Below are 18,562 nucleotides of genomic sequence, written 5' to 3' on the forward strand. Positions count from 1 at the left end.
CACTAGAAAAATGAGAAATTTTAAATAGCTTTAAGTAGCTTAATTTAAGTTTCAAAATTTTTTTACAAAAATTGAATTCAGAATTGAAACCTCTAGAAACATAACCTCATAAAATACAAGAAGAGAGTACAATTCCAATGGAGTTTTATGAGGCCAGCTTATCCTTTAAAATATTTTTAAATGGAATCCAGCAATATATAGAAACCAGTATGTCATGACCAATTCTTTTATCCGAGGATGCAAGGTTAATTTAACAGTCAAAAATTAATCATTATAATTCACCACAATAAAAGAGTAAAAAGGAAGTATCATATATGATCTCCTCAATAGATGCATAATAAATCTTTAACAAAATTCAATATCCTTTTATTATAAAAACTCTCAACGTGGCTAGGAATAGAAAGTAATTTCTTCAGTGTGATAAAAGGCATATGTTGAAAAAAATTCTTGATCTATAATCATACTTAATGGTAAAATATTGAACTCTTTCCACCTAAGACAGGAACAAAGCGGAGAGGTCTACTCTCACCACTTTTATTCAACATCATGGTATAAACTCTAGCTAGAACAATAAAACAAACAAAAAAATAAGTAAAAGAAATAATGATTGGAAAGGAAAAAGAAAATGTTGTTAGTTGTATGAGACACCATTGTCTATATAGAAAACCCTATGCATCAGGCTCTGCACTCAGCACAGTCTGCTTGAGATTCCTGCTCCCTCCCTCTCTCTCTCTCTCGCTGCCCCTCCCCCTGCTTGTTTTCTCTCTCTCTCTCTCAAATAAGTAAATAATATTTTTTTCTTAAAAAAAGAGTAATATTTTTTTCTTAAAAAAAAAAAACTACCTAGATTTAACCTTTGTCTGAGCAATTGCTATCTGTGCACTAAAGACACATCATGAGGGTGATTCCTCACATCCAAATGAGGCATAAAGGTTTTACTTACCTGAGTATTGGTTCAACAGGTTTGACCATTAAGCCTGCAATATAAAAGTGTTGGGAAGCAGGGGCCGGGCAAAATAAAGGCATAGTCAGAATTAACAAACCATAGCTCTGCTTTCAGTTAAAGATAAAATAGCTCTGGCCTAGGGCCTTCTGGGAAATGTTCCCTGATAGAGTCATCAAACAGCATGAATATACCATTCTCTCAAAGTCTAAATGAAGAACACCAGAGAGTTCGTCACTCGGCCCCAGAAATCCATGTGATCTGTCAGGGAGAGTAGAATGCTGGAACCTAAGACACAGGCTCAGGCAGCCCAAAATCATAATTCTAAATGTGTTGGTAAGGATGGTTACAAATGGCCTTCCAAGTTTTTCAACAACCAGGAAAGTGCAGTGATCTATAGCATCAACCACCACTAGGTTGAAACTCTCATTAAGGAGCCCATCATATCTGTCCTTCCTAACAAATGACCACACTGAGTTGCATCTAGAGCTTCATGACCTTTGAAATGTTTTAAATGAAATCCTGCAAAAAAGAAAGAAAAAGAAGAAAGAAAGAATGAAAGAAAGAAAGAAAGAAAGAAAGAAAGAAAGAAAGAAAGGAAGGAAGGAAGGAAGGAAGGAAGGAAGGAAGAAAGGAAGAAAGGAAGGAAGAAAGAAAGAAAGGAAGAAAGAAAGAAAGAAAGAAAGAAAAAAGAAAGAAAGAAAGAAAGAAAGAAAGAAAGAAAGAGAAAGAAAGAAAGAAAGAAAGAACGAAAGAAAGAAAGAAAGAAAGAAAGAAAGAAAGAAAGAAAGAAAGAAAGAAAGAAAGGAAAAGAAAGAGAAAAAAAGAAAGAAAAAGAAAGAAAGAAAAGAAAGAAAGAAAGGAGGGAGAGATATTCAATATTCATGGACGGTGTTAATCTTGAAACACATGAAAGAATCTTGGCACCAGAAGTGAATATTTAGAAAGCACTTTTGGTAATAACCTGTTCTATTGTTCTCTGCTGAGAACTTTCTGCTCTAGATGCTGGTCTTTTCATGATCTCTAAATCTACCATGTCATTTCCTTGTTTTTTTTTTCTTTGCTACAATTCTTTCTGAGGCTTAGAATATGCCTGTTTTCCTCCCTCTTCCTTTCTTCCCCTCATGGAAATCCTACCCATCTTTTGATGCTCTTCCTGCCCTGGGAGATGTTAACAGCTATAGCTGGTGCCCATGATCTCTCTCCACTGGCTAAATGCTGAAGCTCATCCATGATGCTCTGTATGACCTTCATTCATATGTGAACTTTGTTCTTGAATGTACATGTGTAGGATTTATTTTCCCGGGGCTATAAGCATCTTGATGTCAGGGTCCCATGAACATAAGTGAAAAAACAGCATTTTCCATTGGAGAAACCACTGTAGAAACTGTGTGCATGTGATATCTGCTGGTTTCTTGCTTTCAACTACTGGGCCAATGGATGCCTTCACACTCCACTGGCAACAAAACTTTCAAAAAGATCACTGTTGCTTGGGTTTCCCACTTAAGGGCCAGTGAATAAGGACTTTGAACTTTTATCTACCTCTAAGGGCCTCTTCTGTGGTACAAATTCTGAAAACCTTGCTGAAGATTAATGTCCTGTGTCAGCTTTTTTTTTTTTAAGATTTTATTTATTTATTTATTTGAAAGAGCGAGAATGAGAGAGAGAGAGAGAGAGCACATGAGAGGGGGGAGGGTCAGAGGGAGAAGCAAACTCCCCGCTGAGTAGGGAGCCCGATGTGGGACTTGATCCCGGGACTCGAGGATCATGACCTGAGCCGAAGGCAGTCGCCTAACCAACTGAGCCACCCAGGCGCTCCCTGTGTTAGCTTTTACTTGAGCATTTACTTTGTTTTATTGGGGATTCACTTACTTTTCTTCTAATAATGTTTAAACATTTGCTATGGTGATTCTGCACTGAATTCAGGATCCACAATTGGGCTGAAAAATGAGATTCCAACTAGGATACAGACTTATAAACTGAAGATCAGCCATCAGTTGCTTGATTTCCTTTTGCTAAAGTGAAGACCCACCACTTAAAGATTACCCTTAGGTGAGAGCCCTGCCCTATGCCCTCTGGTGAGTGGCGAAGGGAGAGATAGAAACATGGCTCCAGGGGCAAGGTCTCTACCCTGACTACGTGCTATAATTCCTAGGGAGCTTTACAAATATAGCTATGCCTGGACTTCACCATAAATAATTTACATAAGACTTCCTGAAAGTGGGCCCCAAACATAAGTATTGTTCAAAGTTCCTCAGGTGATTCTAATATGCAGCCAAGGTTGAGAAATACCATCCTGAGAGAGAGAGAGAGAAAGAGAGAGAGAGAAAGCAAATACACATTTATCCTAACATAAGGACACAGGGTATACCACTATTCATGTGTATTTAAATGGTTCAACTATTTTTTTAAAGATTTTATTTATTTATTTATTTGAGAGCAAGTGAGTGGTGGGAGGGGCAAAGGGGTTGGGAGAGGGGGAGAGAGAGAATCTCAAGCAGATTCTGCGCTAAGCACTGAGCCTGATGTGGGGCTCAATTTCACAACTCTGAGATCATGACTTGAGCTGAAACCAAGAGGCAGACCCTTAACCAACTGAGCCACCCAGGTGCCCCTGGTTCAACTATTTTTTTTTTAATTTGTTCAGGAGAAAGAAGAAGATAGAATGAACTAATGTTGGGACAAATTTGTTAAAAGTTATGTTTCAATGAAGAAAATTATTTCTCTGAGGATAACTTCTGATCATTATTGGGGGCAAGAGAGAGGAAGATGTTTTGTCATTTCAGCAGAGTGCAATGGGCAGGGCAGGCTTCTTCCAAAAGGACACAAGATTATGAGGAGAAAATAAATGGGACCAAACGGCAGTCAGTTTAGTAAGTTTAACAAGGGTGTTCTGATTGGATCGGGGAGTGGGGGTGGCAGACAGACCACTACTTTAAGCCAGAGAGGAAGCCAAGGAGGCTTCTTGAATTCAATGATCAAATCAGGATAATTTTCCTAATTATATCTGGGGCAATATCAAAGGTTTCAATAACTGTAAAAAGCTAGTCAAATAAGATGTAACTTACAATCTGACCTAGTCTTTTTATAAATCTTGACCTTTCAGTAATAAATGTTTACCTTCTGCCTACTATGTACTATACACTATGATAGATTCTGTGGATCTAGTTCTATGCAAGGAAAACATGACCTTTCCCCTGATGGAGCTTACAGTTTGACAGGGGAAGCAGATGTCTAGCAAATCATTACAGGTAAAAAATTATCAGTGTGTTAAGTGTTTCAAAAGAAAGAGCTAGGCATTATGAAAGTGTACAAACAACCTAGCTAGCTTAGCAATTAGTACCGTGATTCTCTCTGTGTGCTACCACCAATTCCACATACATCAGTAGGGATACATTTTTAAAATTAAGCATTTAAAAAAATGTTTAAAGGGGCACCTGGCTGGCTCAGTTGGTAGAGCATGTGACTCTTGATCTCAGTGTCATGAGTTCAAGCCCCATGTTGGGTGTGGAGCCTATTTAAAAAAAAAAAATTAAGGTAACATATGGAATAGTTTTGAAAAATTCAAGACATCTGGTATAAATTTTTGGAAATTATCACATGAAAATATAAACATTAACTTAATACCAGAGAGAAAAGACTTGCAGAAACACAGTGCTAGGCCCTATAGGTCACACTCTGAAAGTGTTAAATCTAGTTGGAGGATGGGAGAACAGAGGGAAGACTTGGGGATTTTTTTTTTTTTTTTTTTTTGGTTTTCCAATAGCTTTCATTCTCTGCTCTGTCTCTAACCCCTTCGTTACCTGGCACATATTAAGTCCCCAATAAATCTTTTTTAATGAAAAAGAGAAAGCACAAAAGTAAATGTTAAGTCAGTCATAGAGAGAAGCTTAGAGGAAGAAATGAGGTAAATAAAACAGATTTTATGGAGGAGGCATTATTTAAGAAACGCCTTGACTAGTGAGTCACATCTTTTCTCAGAAATAAGGGAGGAGCAAGGGCATCCTACTTAACACAGACAGCATGATTTTTCTCTCTATGCTTTCATACTTCAGATGAGTACTTCCTTGTCATTTTGAGATTCAGGTGAGTGGAATTTCCAAGAGTCAGTCTCATGACTTACCATCTGCAAGGCTAAAAGTGAGTCTTAAATAGCCAAGTTCCAGTTCTACAATGAATGAATCTTAATGGCCGTCTTCAAGTTCTGCAAAAATCAATCTTTGTAAGTGACCCCATCAACAGAAAATTTATGAAAAGAGAAAGAAGTGAAATTGAGTGACTGTGACTTTATCCAACAATGAAATGGTGAGCTGTCCATCACTGTCCCTAAGCTGAAGAGATTGAAGGCAAGGAGAGAAGTAGGAGAATTTCATAAGGTGAGATTCACCCCAATTTCTAAGGGTAATATCTATTCATTCAGCCTTGGAAGCTGAACAAGCTGGGAATGTCTCTAAGACTGTCTGAAGTGATCAGTTCAGAGATTATTATAATAATTGCTTTATTTTTGTTTAAAAAAAAACAAAACAAAACAACTACTACCTCCCAAGCAAAGCTTCCTTTAAAAGGAGATCAAAATTTTTCTTGAATTCCTGTTTATATTCTTCAGGAGGAGACCAACTGACAATTTGGTATTTTTTTCTCCTTTTTAAAATCAAAGAGACAGAAGAGAAAAACTAATCAAATATATCACACACCTAGATTAAAAAAAAATATTAAGAGACCCAATTTTAGTTCTTTCCCTTATTTATAACTCAGATTTTTTTCATTTTCTTTTTTTTGTTTGTTTTTTTGTTTGTTTGTTTGTTTTTTTAAAGATTTTATTTATTTGACAGAGAGAGACACAGCAAGAGAGGGAACACAAGCAGGGGGAGTGGGAGAGGGAGAAGCAGGCTTCCCGCTGCGCAGGGAGCCCGATGTGGAGCTCAATCTCAGAATTCTGGGATCATGACCTGAGCCGAAGGCAGACGCCCAATGACTGAGCCACCCAGGCGCCCCCATTTTCTGTTCTCTTTAATAACATCTCTATTGAGTTATAATTCACCTAACCCAAATTTATTCTTTAAAAGTATACAATTTAGTGGGTTTTAGGATATCTGCAGAGTTGTGCAGCCAACACCACAATCAATTTTAGAACATTTCCTCACCCTCAAAAGACAATTAGTAGTCACTCTCATTGTTCTCATACTTTCATTTAGTTCTTTAGACACAACTGCCATTAGTTCTTTGAATACATTTTTAATCACTGGCTTAAAGTGGCAGGATATAAAATCAATGCACAGAAATCAGTTGCATTTCTATACACCAACAATGAGATGGAAGGAAGAGAAATTAAGGAGTCAATCCCATTTACAATTGCACCCAAAACCATAAGTAACCTAGGAATAAATCTAACCAAAGAGGCAAAGGATCTGTAATCAGAAAACTATAGAATACTCATGAAAGAAATTGAGGAAGACACAAAGAAATGGAAAAACGTTCCATGCTCATAGACTGGAAGAACAAATATTGTTAAAATGTTTATGCTACATAGAGCAATCTACACATTCAATGCAATCCCTATCAAAATACCATCAATTTTTTTTCACAGAACTGGAACAAATAATCCTAAAATTTGTGTGGAACTGGAAAAGACCCCAAATAGCCAAAGGAATGTTGAAAAAGAAAACCAAAGCTGGTGGCATCACAATTTTGGATTTCAAGCTCTATTACAAAGCTGTCATCATCAAGACAGTATGGTACTGGCATAAAAACAGACACATAGATCAATGGAACAGAATAGAGAGCCCAGAAATGGACCCTCAACTTTATGGTCAACTAATTTTCGACAAAGCAGGAAAGAATGTCCAATGGAAAAAAGACAGTCTCTTCAACAAATGGTGTTGAGAAAATTGGGCAGCCACATGCAGAAGAAGGAAACTGGACCATTTCCTTACACCATACACAAAAATAGACTCAAAATGGATGAAAGACCTAAATGTGAGATAGGAATCCATCAAAATCCTTGAGGAGAACACAGGCAGCAACCTCTTCAACCTCGGCTGCAGCAACTTCTTGCTAGACACATCTCCAAAGGCAAGGGAAGCAAGGGCAAAAATGAACTACTGGGACTTAATCAAGATAAAAAGCTTTTGCACAGCACAGGAAACAGTCGACAAAACCAAAAGACAACCTACAGAATGGGAGAAGATATTTGCAAATGACATATCAGATCAAGGGCTAGTATACAAAATCTATAAAGAACTTATCAAACTCAACACCCAAAGAACAAAGAATCCAATCAAGAAATGGGCAGAAGACATGAACAGACATTTTTCCAAAGAAGACATCCAAATGGCCAACAGACACATGAAAAAGTGCTCAACATCGCTCAGCATCAGGGAAATCCAAATCAAAACCTCAAAGAGATACCACCTCACACGTCAGAATGGCTAAAATTAACAAATCAGGAAAGGACAGATATTGGTGAGGATGCAGAGAAAGGGGAACCCTCCTACACTGTTGGTGGGAATGCAAGCTGGTGTAGCCACTCTGGAAAACAATATGGAGGTTCCTCAGAAAGTTGAAAATAGAGCTACCCTATGACCCAGCGATTGCACTACTGGGTATTTACCCCAAAGATACAAACGTAGTGATCTGAGGAGGCACCTGTACCCCAATGTTTATAGCAGCAATGTCCACAATAGCCAAACTATGCAAAGAGCCAAGATGTCCATTGACAGATGAATGGATAAAGAAGATGTGGTACACACACACACACACACACAGAGGAATATTACGCAGCCATCAAAAAATGAAATCTTGCCATTTGCAATGACATGGATGGAACTAGAGGGTATTATGCTAAGCGAAATAAGTCAATCAGAGAAAGACAATTATCATATGACCTCACTGATATGTGGAATTTAAGAAACAATGCAGAGGATCACAGGGGAAGAGAGGAAAAAATGAAACAAGATGAAACCAGAGAGGGAGGCAAAACATAAGACTCCTTTTTTTTTTTAAACACTCAATAAATGTTATTTATTATTCTATTAATTTGACAATTATTGAGGATTATTATTTTTTTAGTCTTGATATTTATTTATTTATTTATTTATTTATTTTTTGGTGTTGAGTTGTATTAGGTGGTTTTTTTTTTTTTTTAATTTTATTGTTATGTTAGTCACCATACAATACATCATTGGTTTTTGATGTGGTGATCCACGATCCATTGTTTTCATATAACACCCAGTGCTCCATGCAGTACGTGCGCTCCTTAAAACCCATCACCAGGCTAACCAATGCCCCCTTCCCCCTCCCCTCTAAAACCCTGTTTGTTTCTCAGAGTCCATAGTCTCTCATGGTTCATGTCTCCCTCCAATTCCCCCCCATTTTTCCCTTCCTTCTCCTAATGTCCTCCATGCTATTCCTTATGTCCCACAAATAAGTGAAACCATATGATAATTGACTTTCTCTGCTTGACTTATTTCACTTAGCATAATCTCCTCCAGTCCCATCCATGTTGATGTAAAAGTTGGGTATTCATCCTTTCTGATGGCTGAGTAATATTCCATTGTAGATATGGACCACATCTTCTTCATCCATTCATCTGTTGAAGGGCATCTCAGCTCTTTCCACAGTTTGGCTATTGCGGACATTGCTGCTATGAACATTGGGGTGCATATGGCCCTTCTTTTCACTACATCTGTGTCTTTGCGGTAAATACCCAGGAGTGCAATTGCTGGGTCATAGGGTAGCTCTATTTTTAAATTTTTGAGGAACCTCCACACTGTTTTCCAAAGTGGCTGTACCAACTTGCATTCCCACCAACAGTGTAAGAGAGTTCCCCTTTCTCCACAACCTCTCCAATATTTGTTGTTTCTTTCCCTGTCCATTTTTGCCATTCTAACTGGTGTAAGGTGGTATCTCAATGTGGTTTTGATTTGAATTTCCCTGATGGCTAATGATGATGAACATTTTTTCAGGTGTCTGTTAGCCATTTGTATGTCTTCTTCAGAGAAGTGTCTTTTCATATCTTCTGCCCACTTTTTGACTTGATTATTTGTTTTGTGGGTGTTGAGTTTGAGAAGTTCTTTATAGATCTTGGATACCAGCCCTTTATCTGAGGTGTCATTTGCAAATATCTTCTCCCATTCTGTGGGTTGCCTCTTTGTTTTGTTGACTGTTTCCTTTCCTATGCAGAAGCTTTTTATCTTGATGAAGTCCCGAAAGTTCATTTTTGCTTTTGTTTCACTAGCTTTTGGAGATGTATCTTGAAAGAAGTTGCTGTGGGCGATGTCAAAGAGGTTACTGCCTATGTTCTCCTCTAGGATTTTGATGGATTCCTGCCTTACATTGAGGTCTTTCATCCACTTTGAGTTTATCTTTGTGAATGGTGTTAGAGAATGGTTGAGTTTCATTCTTCTGCATGTGGCTGTCCAATTTCCCCAGCATCATTTATTGAAGAGACTGTCTTTTTTCCATTGCATATTTTTTCCTGCTTTGTCGAATATTATTTGACCATAGGGTTGAGGGTCCATATCTGGGTTCTCTATTCTGTTCCTTTGGTCTATATGTCTGTTTTTGTGCCAGTACCATGCTGTCTTGGTGATCACAGCTTTGTAATATAGCTTGAAATTGGGCAACGTGATGCCCCCAGCTTTGTTTTTCTTTTTCAACATTTCCTTGGTGATTCGGGGTCTTTTCTGATTCCATACAAATTGTAGGATTGTTTGTTCCAGCACTTTGAAAAATGTCATTAGAATTTTGATCGGGTTGGCATTGAAGGTATAGATTGCTCTGGGTAGCATAGACATTTTCACAATGTTTATTCTTCTGATCCATGAGCATGGAATATTTTTCCATCTTTTTGTGTCTTCTTCAATTTCTTTCATCAGTGTTTTGTAGTTCCTAGAGTATAGATCCTTTACCTCTTTGGTTAGGTTTATTCCAAGGTATCTTATGGTTTTTGGTGCTATTGTAAATGGAATCATTTCTCTAATTTCTCTTTCTACAGTTGCATTGTTAGTGTATAAGAAAGCAACTGATTTCTGTGCATTGATTTTGTATCCTGCCACATTACTGAATTGCTGTATGGGTTCTAGTAATTTGGGGGTGGAGTCTTTTGGGTTTTCCACATAAAGTATCATGTCATCTGTGAAAAGAGAGAGTTTGACTTCTTCTTTGCCAATGAATACCTTTTATTTCTTTTTGTTGTCTGATTGCTGTTGCTAGGACTTCTAGTACTATGTTGAACAACAGTGGTGAGAGTGGGCACCCTTGATGTGTTCCTGATCTTAAGGGAAAGGTTCTCAGCTTTTCCCCATTGAGGATGATATTCGCCGTGGGTTTTTCATAGATGGATTTTATGAACTTGAGGAATGTTCCCTCTATCCCTATACTCTGGAGAGTTTTAATCAGGAAAGGATGTTGTACTTTGTCAAATGCTTTTTCTGCATCAATTGAGAGGACCATATGGTTCTTCTCCCTCCTCTTATTAATGTGTTCTATTACATCAATTGATTTGCGAATGTTGAACCACCCTTGCATCCCGGGCATAAATCCCACTTGGTCGTGGTGGATGATCCTTTTAATGTATTGTTGGATCCTATTACCTAGGATTTTGTTGAGGATTTTGGAATCCATATTCATCAGGGATATCGGTCTGAAATTCTCCTTTTTGATGGGGTCTTTGCCTGGTTTGGGGATTAAGGTGATGCTGGCCTCATAGAACGAGTTTGGAAGTTTTCCTTCTGTTTCTATTTTTTGAAACAGCTTCAGTAGAAAAGGTATTATTTCTTCCTTGAATGTTTGGTAGAATTCCCCAGGGAATTCATCAGACCCTGGACTCTTGTTTTTTGGGAGGTTTTTGATCACTGCTTCAATCTCGTTACTGGTTATTGGCCTATTCAGGTTGTCAATTTCTTCCTGTTTCAGTCTTGGCAGCTTGTAGGTTTCCAGGAAGGCCTCCATTTCATCCAGATTGCTCAATTTATTGGCATATAGTTGTTGATAATAATTTCTAATAATTGGTTCTATTTCCTTGGTGTTAGTCATGATCTCTCACCTTTCATTCATAATTTTATTAATTTGGGCTCCTTTCTCTTTTCTTTTGGATAAGTGTGGCCAGTGGTTATCAATCTTATTAATTCTTTCAAAGAACCAACTTCTAGTTTCGTTGATCTGATCTACTGTGTTTCTGGTTTCTAATTCATTGATTTCTGCTCTAATTTTAATTATTTCTCTTCTAATGCGTGACTTAGGCATCGTTTGTTGCTTTTTCTCTAGTTCTTTAAGGTGTAGAGTTAGTTGGTGAATTCGGGATTTTTCTATTTTTTTGAGTGAGGCTTGGATGGCTATGTATTTCCCCCTTAGGACTGCCTTTGCAGTATCCCATAGGTTTTGGACTGATGTGTTTTCATTCTCATTGATTTCCATGAATTGTTTAAGTTCTTCTTTGATTCCCTGGTTGACCCAAACATTCTTGAGCAGAGTGGTCTTTAGCTTCCAAGTGTTTGAATTTCTGCCAAATGTTTTCTTGTGATTGAGTTCCAGTTTTAGAGCACTGTGGTCTGAGAATATGCAGGGAATAATCTCAATCTTTTGGTATCGGTTGAGACCTGATTTGTGACCCAGTATATGGTCTATTCTGGAGAAAGTTCCATGTGCACTCGAGAAGAATGAGTATTCTGTTGTTTTAGGGTGGAATGTTCTGTAAATATCTATGAGGTCCATCTGGTCCAATGTATCATTCAAAGCTCTTGTTTCCTTGTTGATTTTCTGCTTAGATGATCTGTCCATTGCTGAGAGTGGAGTATTGAGGTCTCCTACAATTAACATATTGTTATCAATATGACTCTTTATTTTGGCTAACAGTTGGCTTATGTAGATGGCTGCTCCCATGTTGGGGGCATAGATATTTACAATCGTTAGATCTTCTTGTTGGATAGACCCTTTAAGAATGATATAGTGTCCTTCTGGGTCCCTAATTACAGACTTTAGTTTAAAATCTAATTTGTCTGATATAAGAATTGCTACCCCAGCTTTCTTTTGAGGTCTGCTGGCATGAAAGATGGATCTCCATCCCTTTACTTTCAGTCTGGATGTATCTTTAGGTTCAAAATGAGTCTCTTGTAGACAGCATATGGATGGGTCCTGTCTTTTTATCCAATCTGCAACCCTGTGCCATTTTATGGGAGCGTTTAGGCCGTTCACATTGAGAATGATTATTGAAAGATATGAATTAATTGTCATCATGTTGCCTGTGAAGACGTTGTTTTTATAGATTGCCCCTGTAAATTTCTCTTGTAGATCACTCTTGGGGTCTTCTTTTATAGAACCCCCTTAATATTTCTTGCAGGGCTGGCTTAGTGGTCACATATTCTTTCAACTTCTGCCGGTCGTGGAAGCTCTGCATCTCTCCATCCATTCTAAATGAAAGCCTTGCCGGATAAAGTATTCTTGGCTGCATGTTCTTCCCATTTAGTACCCTGAATATGTCTTGCCAGGCCTTTCTGGCTTGCCAGGTCTCTGTGGATAGGTCTGACGTTATTCTGATGTTCCTCCCTCTGTACGTAAGGAATCTCTTCCCCCTAACTGCCCTTAAGATGGTTTCCTTGGTTCTAAGATTTGCAAGTTTTACTATTACATGCCGGGGTGTTGGCCTGTTTTCCTTGATCTTAGGAGGGGTCCTCTCTGCCTCTAGGACTCGAATGTTTGTTTCATTCCCCAGAGAGGGAAGTTCTCAGCTACGATTTGCTCAAATACATCTTCTAGCCCTCTCTCTCTCTCCACTCCCTCTGGGATTCCAATTATTCTGACATTGGAACGCCTCATGGTGTCACTTATTTCTCTGATTCTATTTTCATGGATTCTAAGTTGTTTTTCCCTGGCCTCCTCTTTTCCTTTTTTATCTATTATACTGTCTTCCAGATCGCTTATTCTCTCTTCTGTCTCAGTTACCCTAGCTGTTAGATTATCTAGATTGGATTGGATCTCATTGATAGCATTTTTAAGTTCTGCCAATTCCCCTTTTATTTCTGCCCTTAGAGACTCTATGTTGCCATTAATTGAGTTCTCCATTCTAGCCATTGTCTTCGCAATTGCTAGCCTGAATTCCATCTCCGACATCTTGGTTATGTCTGCATCCATTTGTAAATCTGCAGCATAAGTCATAATCTCTGAGTCTTTTCTGTTTGGGGGCTCCTCCTCCTAGTCATTCTGTTGATGGCTGCTTGAGGGAATGTATAGAGTCGAAATTATTGACCAGAACCCAAGCAAGATGCACCTGTTTTCTCGGGACCTTAGGGTTGCCGGCCTCTTGTTTTCCCAGCCTGTCTTCTGGGGGAGGGGCCTGCCTCGCTGTTACTCAGGCAACCCTGTTTGGGCGGAGTTGCCCTGCGCCCCTGTGGCGGGGGATGGGCTCAGTGGGAATCAGTCTTTGGGGTTTTTGTTCTCTGGCACCTTTCCCTGGTGGCTTTCCGCGTCTCTTCCACGAGTCAGAGCAGAAGAGACCGTTTCCAACCCTCTGCCTTGGAGCAGAGAGACCGCAGGCTATTCTTCAGTGAGCTCTCCAGGCCACACCGTCTCCATTTCTGTCCGTGCTGCTATAAACTGCAGTGTCCTGGGTTGTGGCCCCTTCGTAGCGCCCCCAGTCCTGCCTCCAGGTCCGGGCACATCTCTGCCCCTTGTGCTTCTAAAACCGCCAGCTGCTCCCAGTTCACGCGCGCGACTCCGCCACTTGGGGTTTCCACCCCCGGGGGTTGCAGTTCACCGGCGGGACACTGCGCACCGGGTTTCCGTCTCGGAGGCTGCAGTTCGCGTGCGTGGGACCCTTGCTCCGGGTTTCTGTCGGGGGGGCTGCGGTTCGCGTGTGCGCGACCCCGCCGGTCTGGTCCTCCACCACGGGGGCTGCCCTAAAGTCCTTTCCCAACGCTATCGGTCTGCGAGTCTGTGCCCATCCACAGCGCGCGAGGCTGTCACTCACTGGCGGTGTAGGATCCCCACGGCCAGGCTCCCTCCCGCTGCCATTTATCCTCCGATATCTGCCCGCAGGATCACGGCTCTCCGCTTCGTACCTCAAAACCAACTGCCTGCGATATTCTGTTTGTAGAGATCCAGATCTTCTTACATCTCAGGCTGGTTTCGTGGGTGCTCAGGGTGGTCTGGTAGATATCCAGCTCAATTCGGGGGACCAGTTGAAATAGGGTCCCCTACTCCTCCGCCATCTTTCCCCCTCCTCAAACCATAAGACTCTTAATCTCAGGAAACAAACTGAGGGTTGCTGGAGGGGAGGGGGGCTGAGGGCTGGGGAGACTGGGTGATGGACATTGTTGAGGGTATGTGTTGTGGTGAGCACTGTGTGTTGTGTAAGACTAATGAATCACAGACCTGTACCCCTGAAACAAGTAATATATGTTAATAATTTAAAATAATAATAAAATAAAATAAAAAACAACAGCAACAAAAGTCTGTCTAGTAAAGCCACTGTCTGGGCTTCCTCAAAGACTATTTTTATTGACTGCTTCATCTATGTTGTTGCATAGCTGCAATTAATTCATCTTCATTTAGTTTTTCATGTATATATCCATCATGTTGGATAAATAAATCTATTGTTTATTGAACTGTTTGTGGTTGAGGCTATTATGAATAATGCTGTTATGAACATTCTTCTTATATGTCTTCTTGTCCACATAAACACATTTTTGTGTGATATATACTCATTGCCAAGCCCAAAGTCACCTATTTTTCTGTTATCGTCTAGAAGTTTTATAGTTTTGTGTTATAGTTTCAGGTTAATGATTCATTTTAAGTTAATTTTTATGAAAGGTGTAGTGAGCAGTGTCTAGATTCCTTTTTTTTTTTTTTCCCTTTTGGCATGTGGCTGTTCAGTTGTTCAAGCATCATTTGTTGAAAAGACTATCCTTTCTCCATTGAATTGCCTTTGTTCCTTTGTCAAAGATCAGTTGACTATGTGTGGTCTATTTCTGGGCTTTCTATTCTGTTTCAGTGATCTGTCTACTCTTGTCAATCTCACAATGTTTTGATTATGCAGTTGTATAGTAAGATTTGAAGTGTCAATTCTCTTTGTTATTCTCCCTCAATATTGTGTTAGCTCTTCTGGGTCTTTGGCTTTGCCATATAAACGTTGGAATGTTTGTCAATATCCACAAAATAACTTATTGGAATTTTGATTGGGATTGCATTGACCCTATAGATCAAGTTGGGAAGAACTGATATCTTGACAGTGTTGAGTCTTTCTGTGAACATAGAATCTCTCCATTTATTTGGTTCTTTAATTTCTTTCATCAGTTTTGTAATACGTTTTATACATATATATGTATAGATAGATCGATAGATCATATATATAGTTAAGTTTATACCTAAGTATTTCACTGTTGGAGGTGCTAATATAAATGGTATTGTGTTTTTAATTTCAAATTTCACTTGTCCATTGGTTATATGGGAAAGTGATTGACTTTTGTATATTAATCTTGTATCCTGCAACCTTAGTATAATCATGTATTCCAAGAGGTTTTTTGGTCAATTCCTTTAGATTTTCTACAGAGACAATCACGTCATCTGCTAACAAAGACAGTTTTAATTCTTCCTTCCAAATCTGTATATCTTTTATTTCCTTTTCTTGCCTTAAATTGCATTAGCTAGGACTAATATAAATGGTATTGTGTTTTTAATTTCAAACTTCAATTGTTTTTGGTATAAAGGAAAGCAACTCTGTTTTCTTAGCCTGGTTAGGATTTAATCAATTTTATTGATATTTTTAAGCACCCAGCTTTTGGTTTTGCTGATTTTATTGTTTTCCTGCTTTAAATTTCATCGATTTCTAATTTTTGTAACAATTACTTGTTTTAATTATAAACACTGGATAAAGTAATGTAGAACCTAAAGTACACGTATTTAATTATCTTAAAATATTTTGTTTGTAATGTAATGTTACTAATGTAATATAATATTAGTGGTAATATATTTGTAAGGAACAAAGAAAGCTTCAGGCTCCTTAGGAGTTTAATCTCAAAGATGGTATGAAATGAAACACATAATCAGCAAAATTCTTAGGAACTTGTAGAAATGTACTTTATTTCATGCAAAGCCACATAATTTCCTCTATTTTAATAGCTAGTCAAATAAACATTTCAAAAAATTCATTACATCACAATAAGTTAAAATACTACAAAGCAATTGCAAATCCACGAGTTTGTCAAAACCAAACCGAGAGAACATTATGCATAGATAAGGCCAAAGATGCTAACTTACTTATAGGTAGCACTTTGCAGCTTTTTCCAAATACATATTTGAAAATGTAGTGAGAATCTGCAGAGAAAAATAGTTAAATCTACAACCCATTGGTCAGATACGAAAACATTTGTCATTACATATCAGGTAGTAATGGCTGATTAAAGATAAATTTGGCATCATGCAGCAAAGATGAACATAATGAACATTTAGAAAAATTATGATCAGATGCACATTTGAAAAGACTTATCTTCTATTTCACCTAATCCACTGAATTAGATAAATAACAAGTACTTTACTAATGCAACAGAGAAATTAGGCTTTTGGTATACTTTGCTTGGGTAGTGGTATATATAAAAAGACACTGAAGGGGGGAAGGAATATTTCAAATTCACACTGGACTACTGAACTTTGGAATATTGCCCTAAGGAAACACGATGTGGGCAGAACTTATGTGAGAACGATTTTTAAACTGCTTAAAAGCACTACAATTAGTTACAAAAACATTTTACAGAAATTAAATACCAGAAAATAACATCAATATTAGAGCTCTTTTTTCAATACTATAATTTATAAATATTTATTAGATTACAGTAATTTAAAAGACATGTCCACATGTTTTCTACCTTCTAAAATGAGAAAAATCCTTCAAGCTGTTTTCAAAGTATGGACAAAAATAAATCCATTGGATTGCTTTTAATAAAATAAATACAAGTCTCTCCCCTACAACTTGGTGTACTAAATAGGGAAGATGCTAGCCAGCATTCTTTTGAGAAATTCAGCTCTAAGTGACTAGGTTGATATGATTTGTATCAGTAATATTGACTCAAAATGGTGTTGTGCAGTCAGATCAATAAATTATTACTTTACCCTACATATGTCTGCCATAGTAAACCACTCTTTCTACTCTTTTGCACTAAATACAGAAGAAGAAAAAAAACTCCTTTTATAAAATGATTTGAGATCAAGATACCCACTAAAGAAAAGATTTTCAGGAGAAAAAAGTTAATTCTCTCCAGGGAGTATGTTAAAAACAAATGTCTTTTAGGATATCAATGAGAAGAGGAACGTGCCAATATTCTTGCTTCATTAACAAATTAAAAATTATAGCAAGGCTTCAATCAACCTCAATGGACAAATCTTTTGACAATGATAATGAAATTTTAGGAGGACCAGGCTGAGTGTGAAAGGAATTAGAGGTGAGGTTATGTCCCCATTGATGGGATTAAGGATGGGGTAGGGCTAGGGCCTGCTCTGCTGGGCAAGATGATTCATAGGGCCTAGTCTGCAGGAGTTGGGATAGGGGATGACACGGCTTGGTCTTCTAGCTCTCTGAGCAGGAAAAAGTCCATTGGGAAAAAGAACCCTACATGGAGGGAATTCATATTTTAGAAGGCCTCCTGTAACCCTCTTTCTTGTATTGTTCTAACCTCTCCTAATGAAAACTTTGACAACAATGTAGGGTATTTATGAATTCCTTTTCATAAAAAGGTATCTCAAGTTTCTTAATCTTTCTGCTTTTCTGTTTGTTTTTAACAATCACTGTTTTTGGAAATCCATTTTTATGCCAAAACATGACACTGAGAGTAATTCATTTTAATGAAGTTCCCTCTTTAGTGACCTAAAGACAAGACACCAAGCCAGCATACATCACATTTACATTCAGATATTGCTTAGTTGTCTAGAAAAATCTGTTTCACTACTTTAGGTGCAATACTGCTATTCAAGTAGTGGGATGTGAAATCAGAACTAGTTCCTTTTGAGTGTACTGATCATCAGAAACAGCTGTGTACGCAAAACAAAAAAAATCTGTCAGCACGTTAAAAGTCATGCTGTAAAGACAGGCTTCAGAAAGGAAGGAGGATATAAAAGCAATGAGGAAGGAAGAAAAGAAAGGAAAGATAAAACTCGAAATCCATTTACTCCTTAACATTTAGAATTTAATGCAATATGATCCATTACATTTTGGAGATTCAAGTATGTTAAGATTTTTCAGGGACATGTTTTGCCTCTAGTGCAAACATACTTATCCTTGTGATTTTCAGGCATGGTCCACTCAAATCACAAGTACAAAACTCACATTACTGAACAGTGAGAATTATATGGAGAGTTTACTTTCCTTTAAGATGGTAATCAACACACCATCAAGAATGTTCCCTGACTCTATTACAAGATAAAAAAATGAGGTTTGTTACTGTACATAAATGAAATTCTTTCATCCATACACTGAAGTGTACTTAAAAAAAATCCCACAAATTGACTTCCTATCCACTTTTAATTTCATTGGGGTACACAACCAGTGTAAATTTAAGAACGGATATTCTAATAAACAGTAGAGTCCAAAAACAAATCAATTCGCAGTATTTATTTTTGATGGCGTGGATTGTC

The 18,562-nt window shown here is 38.1% G+C and overlaps 1 pseudogene; it reads right to left on the reverse strand.

The window, feature by feature from the left end:
• Window positions 1-390: 390 nt before the first annotated feature.
• LOC118006508 lies at window positions 391-18,223 on the reverse strand (annotated as a pseudogene).
• Window positions 18,224-18,562: the final 339 nt, after the last annotated feature.

The sequence above is a fragment of the Mirounga leonina genome, unplaced genomic scaffold, assembly GCF_011800145.1.
Source record: "Mirounga leonina isolate KUSES-001 unplaced genomic scaffold, KU_Mleo_1.0 Mir_97, whole genome shotgun sequence".
Lineage (NCBI taxonomy): Eukaryota > Metazoa > Chordata > Mammalia > Carnivora > Phocidae > Mirounga > Mirounga leonina.